Below are 6,007 nucleotides of genomic sequence, written 5' to 3'. Positions count from 1 at the left end.
TTTGAAATGTTTGTGCTTATTGTGGATTTTTTAAAAATAACCAAAACTCTTTAAGAGATGGAGGTATTGAATTAAAGTTAAACTTTGCATTCAAATAGGTATTTTATAAACATCTTTACCTTAACTAATTAGACTAGATGCTGTTATTTGACAGTGGACAGAATAGCAACTATGGAATTCGTTGCCTCTTAACTATTTCTTGCACAAGTAGTTAATATTTATATTCCTGTTCCATTTAACATGTGTCAGGGATACCCAAGACCACCCTCAGGGTTCCAAGCTAACAGGCCTGGCACACTCACAGTCACTCTCCTCAAGTGACTGAATTCTTGGAAGTAACACCTCTGACCCATTGTTTGTCCTATTCAGCTTGCCCAAAGTGTATACTCTGTGACTCAGTCCTAGATGCACATTCTTGTAGAATCGCCAGGCTATAATTGCTTGTCAGATGTGTGGCTAATTATTTAACAATTTTTTTCCTTTAGAGTTCTAATTGTTGTAACCTCTACGGTATATTTTCTTATCTTGGAAACCCCTGGTAACAGTTTTTGAGCAGATGCTGATTCTAAATGTTCATCATTTTTTTGGTTGTTTTGCACCCAGATGTTGAAGTTTTACTACTTCCAATTGATGGAAGTTGAGGGATTTTTCTTTTCTACGCTTATGCATAATTCCAGATTTTTACATAAGCATGTTTTTATGCTCTGACCAGGTCATTCAGTTGGTTAGAGTGTCGTCCGGATGCACCAAGGTTGTGGGTTCAGTTAGGGTTTGCGTTAGGGTTATCTCTAGTCAAGGCACGTACAAGAATCAACCGGTGAGTGCATTGACAGGTGGAACAATAGATCCATGTTCCTCTCTCTCCTCCTTCCTCTCTCTTCAAAATCAATAAATAAAAAAATAGGAAGGGTTTTCAGAAATATGTATAAAGGACACATAAACAAAACCAAAGAGCGGTAGGATCAAGGGTGGGAAGTGGGGATGGCCGAGGTGGGGGGCAGTGGTGGGGGGGAATGGAGACAACTACTTGAACAACAATAAAAAATGTGGAAAGAAATAAGCTATCACATTTCTTATCACAAAGCTATTAATATTTAAAGAAAATATAAAGGAGCTTAAAAGAAAACAAAAATGACCCAGAGAAAATTGTTAACATTTAGTGTATTTTGTGGTTAAATATTCTAATCTATACAATTATATTTTTACAAATATGGAACTGTAATATACCTAGTAATTCCCTTTCACTTAATATATTGTGAATAACTTTCTGTGCCATTACTTTTCTTTTTTTAATCCTCACCTGAGGATATGTGTATTGATTTTAGAGAGGAAAGGAAAGAGAAAGAAAAATTGATGTGAAAGAAACATCAATCAATAGCCTCTCATATATGCCCCTACTGAGGATTGAACCCACAACCTACGTATGTGCCCTGACTGGGAATTGAACACACAACGTTTTGGTGTGTGGGATGACATGCCAACCAACTGAGCCACCCAGCCGGGGCCATTACTTTACTTAGTCATCCCAGTGGTTGTATGTTATTCATTACGAGCATAACTTTTCCCAAAATTTTTAAAAATTAGATAAAGATTTCAAACAGTATAGGAAACATACCTATTAATGTTCAAACAAGTCAAGTTTTTCTGGATGGTATTTAGGATGACATCATATATTTTTGTTTTCTTTACATGCCTTGAATGTTGGCCTTTGTGTTCTTCAGTAGACTATGACCGGAGAGTAGGTTCTCATTTTTATCCTTTTTAAATATGCTGTTGAGTACATGAATTTGATTATTGGCCTCTCTTCAAAACTGGGCTGATGAAATCTAACTTTTATCCTCTCTAGAGATTAATGGTCCACTCACAAATGAAATGCCATATTGATCTGAAAGCTTGCCAAGTACTTACTTACATAAAATGGATATTATGGTTTGATCTTAACTGCATTTTTATTTTGTTTTGATGGTGTCTGTGGTTTTTACAAGGGTTCTTAGTGCGATACTATTTTCAAGTAAATGAGAAAAGATTTTTTCTCAGATAACATTTTTCCCAAGAGAAAAGCTGGTTGAATAAGGTAGAGAAGACAAATGTCATCATGAAATGAATTTTTCCCCATAAAAAGACAGAGAGGCAGTACTGTACAGTGATTAAGAACATGAATTGTAAAGCCAGGCTGCATAGCTTTGACTCCCAGCATCACCTCTTGTGAGCTATGTGTGTGATCTTAGACATGTTAGGTAGCTTCTCTTTTAGTTTTTTTTTTTTTACCTGAAAATGAGGGCGATGATACCTAACTTGAATGCTTGTTATGAGAATTAATGAGTATGTAAACACTTAGAATAGTGGCTGGCATTTGTAGTCAATTTTTTTAAGACTTTATTTATTTACTTTTAGAGAGAGGGGAAGGAAAGGAGAAAGAGAGGAAGAGAAACATCAATGTGTGGTTGCCTCTTGCACGCCCCCGACTGGTGACCTGGCCTGCAATCCAGGCACGTGCCCTAGATGGGGAGTCAAACTGGCAACCCTTTGGTTCACAGGCCAGTGCTCAATCCACTGAGCCACACCAGCCAGGGCACTTTGACCCTATTCTAACCTTGACACAGCTGCTTCTGCTTTGTAGCCTGGGGAACGCATGGGCAAAAAGGAGTTTCTTCTGTTGAGCTCAAGTCTGGCTCAAGATAAGATAAAAGATTGTCTAGCCCTAAAGGGCATCAGAAATTCTGTATGTCATGTGTGAATCCTTATGCCAGGAAATCATGAGAGATAGAAGTTACATCTCTCATTTATTCATATTTATAGCAAAGCAGATGAACTTTAGTGAGTTAAACATAAGACCTTCTAAGGGAAAATGCTTTGTAGCCCTGTTTAATAACCACCTGACTAGAACCTGCTCCTGTTTGTATTCCCAAACTCCAGAGCTCATACTAATGATTTTGGTTACACTCTGCTGAGCATTGTATAACCTCTAAGAGCACATGATAGAGCTGGAATGAAATGTCTCAGACTCACACAGAACAAAGACCACTCGCCTCATTAGGGGAGATGAGCAGCCATGTGGTGATCTGCAGTAATTAATCAATGAAGAAGTGAGCCTGGAGACCCCTCTAAGATCAATCTTCAATTTTCTTTGTAGCCTGAACTTTCTCTATTTAGTTTTATTCAGAATTACTGAAGCGTTGTAAAAATATAAATCTTTAAATGTCTGCAGTGTGACTCACTCTGTTTTATTACAATCCCAGTGTGAGTATAGATGTGTGTGTGTATGTTTCAAGAGACTGTAAGAAAGAATTTATACATTTTAGCTAGTCCCAACCCCCACCCAGTAAGCTTGTATGACACCAGCATACAGCATGAAGGCAATCTAATCTTTTAGGAGATCAATAGAAGAGGAGAGAAGTCCTTTGATCTCTGAAGTAACCCTTCTTTTCACCCTTTAAGGGGGCATGGTAATGTAGTGAACGCAGTCCTTTGTTCGACTGGATTCAGGAGCACACACCCATCTGCAAATGGCAAATTCGTGTGCGACATCTGAAAGTCACAAAAGGCACAATGACATCCATCTAACCTGTACATGAAATTTGAGCATGCAGCAAAGCCAGTCACGTATATTCTATAAAGGAAAATACTATTTCACATACGAGCTCTATTTTAAGAACTTGTGAAGCCCCCTCAGTGATTTCCATTTTAAATTGCCATGCTTTCAGATACACCAATTTATGTGATTTTTTAAAAAATTCGTTCTTATGATTTAGATGTTTTTCAGGGCCTTAGAGATTTATGATGATATGATAATAAAAATAATATTGGTTGGAAATCAGTGATGGATATTCACAAGTGATTTATGCTCAAAGAGATTTTGGACTTTTTCTTCAGGCTCTGTTTTGAAATCAATACTCATTAGCTCTGGCTTCGGTTGTCCTAATGGAATTGCTTCTAACTGGAATTGACCCAGGGCGGCTGTGCATAATGGTCTCAGCTGGAGCAGAAGGTAGAGTAGACTTTGTAATTATATTTTTCTGATGGTCCCATAAATTCTCTATCAATGGATTTTTTTAATTGAGGTAAAATTTACACGACAGAATACTAATCATTTTGAAGTAAATAATTCAGTGGCAGTTAGTACATTTACAACGTTGTACAGCCACCACCTCTCTCTAGTTCTAAGACATTTCCATCACTTCGAAGTAAAACTCCCTTCCCGTTGAATAGTAACTCCCATTCCCCCTCTCAGCCCTGGCACTGCCCTTCTGCTCTCTGCTCCAATGGATTTAAAAATATTCAATACAGTTACAAGTGGGGACCCCAACCCCCCACCCTGGAATTTATGTATTAAAAATCATGTATTTATTCTTACATGTTTAAACTTCAGTCACCTTCAAAGCACTCTCCGTTTGATGCAATACCCCTATTGAGACATTTTTCCCACTGCTCAAAACAGGTTTTAAACTCGTTGACTTTGATGCCTTTTAGTCCTTCTGCCACTTTTTGTTTCATCTCTTCCACATCTGCAAAACATTTCCCTTTGAGGACTTTTTTAATCCAGGGAAACAAACAAAAAAAAGTCGTTTGGAGTGAGATCAGGCAAACAGGGAGCGTGGGCCACAGGGGTCATGCCATTTTTGGTCAAACACTGCTGCACACTCAGCGCGGTGTGGGCAGAGGTGCTTGTAAATCACCCATCATGCAATGGGCAAACACGTTGAGTCTTCAAAGAAAAGTTCACTGAAGCCAAACGCAGCCTCTCACAACAATGCCATCCGGTGCACTCATACAGATGGGTTTCTAGAACACTCACCTAGTGGAGGAAGCCTGTACTGTCAGGGCCCTGCCCTCAAGAAGATAATTCGGTTCTGGGGGGGTTCTCCCCCTCGTAAAAAAACTCTTTCGTGTTTGCCTTCAGAGCCATGGTTCTGGGCTCTCCGTTTGTGTTCACAGTCAAGTCCTAGAAGCTTATCCCCAGGACTGTATGTAGTTTGCATTACCTCTGGATATAAAACTTGGAATCTAAGTTTCCAGACAATTGCTCAAATCTTGCCCTCCCCACCCTTAGCCAGTACAGTGAAATGAATCCCAAGGATCCTGGATTTATTACCTCTTGAGGAATTGTCCGTTCTAGGCCCTTTGATAATGAGTTACAGAATTTCTTGCAGGATTATCTTTTAAACTTAAAAAACGTAGGTAACTAGCACCCAATTCCATTTAACTCTTAGCAGGAGCAGAGATGCCTCTTGGCTGGGTGGGCCCAGAGCTCCGTTCTGAGCTGCCGCCACCGCACTGCAATGCAGGGAGGCGGCAGGGGCAGGAAGTCCGCAAAGTACGCAGTTCACCAGTGGGACTTGGCTCTGCCCAGGGTTTCTGAGGCTGAGAAGCCTCGAGTGAAACCTGGTGAGGAAGGGTAAAAAAGAAGACAAAAACATTTCTATTCCCTCGAGTGGGGGGACTTTCGTTTACATAGAGGGGCAACATGGGAAAGAAAAGCAAACCCTACAGAGCCAGAAAACCCAGGTTGAAATCCCAGCTTTGTTCCTTGCTGTGTGGCATTGGGCAGGGGTATTAACCTTGTCATTCCAAGTCTCTATTTCTTTTTTTAAAAAAGATTTTATTTATTCACTTTTAGAGAGAGAGAAAAGGATGGAGGAAGAGAGGGAGAGAAACATCAACGCGTGAGAGAAACAATGATTGGTTGCCTCTTGCATGACCCACAATGGGGACCTGGCTTGCAACCCAGGCATGTGTCCTGACTGGGAATCAAACACATGACCTTTTGGTTGGGATGATGCCCAACCCACTGAGCCACACCAGTCAGGGCCAAGACTCTATTCCTTCATTCGTAAACCAGATATACAAATATTACACTTAAAGAATGGTTGTGAGTTTTAAATGAGATAATGCTACTATGTTCACTGCCTAGGACAGTGTCTGATACATAAGTAGATACTGAACAAACTATAGCTATAATGATAATTTATAAGTGAGTAAGTTTCAAGATTGTAAGAAAGAATTTATA

The sequence above is a fragment of the Phyllostomus discolor genome, chromosome 5 (genome assembly GCF_004126475.2).
Source record: "Phyllostomus discolor isolate MPI-MPIP mPhyDis1 chromosome 5, mPhyDis1.pri.v3, whole genome shotgun sequence".
Lineage (NCBI taxonomy): Eukaryota > Metazoa > Chordata > Mammalia > Chiroptera > Phyllostomidae > Phyllostomus > Phyllostomus discolor.
The sequence above is the reverse complement of the archived record's forward strand: the minus strand, read 5'-3'. Positions refer to the sequence as shown.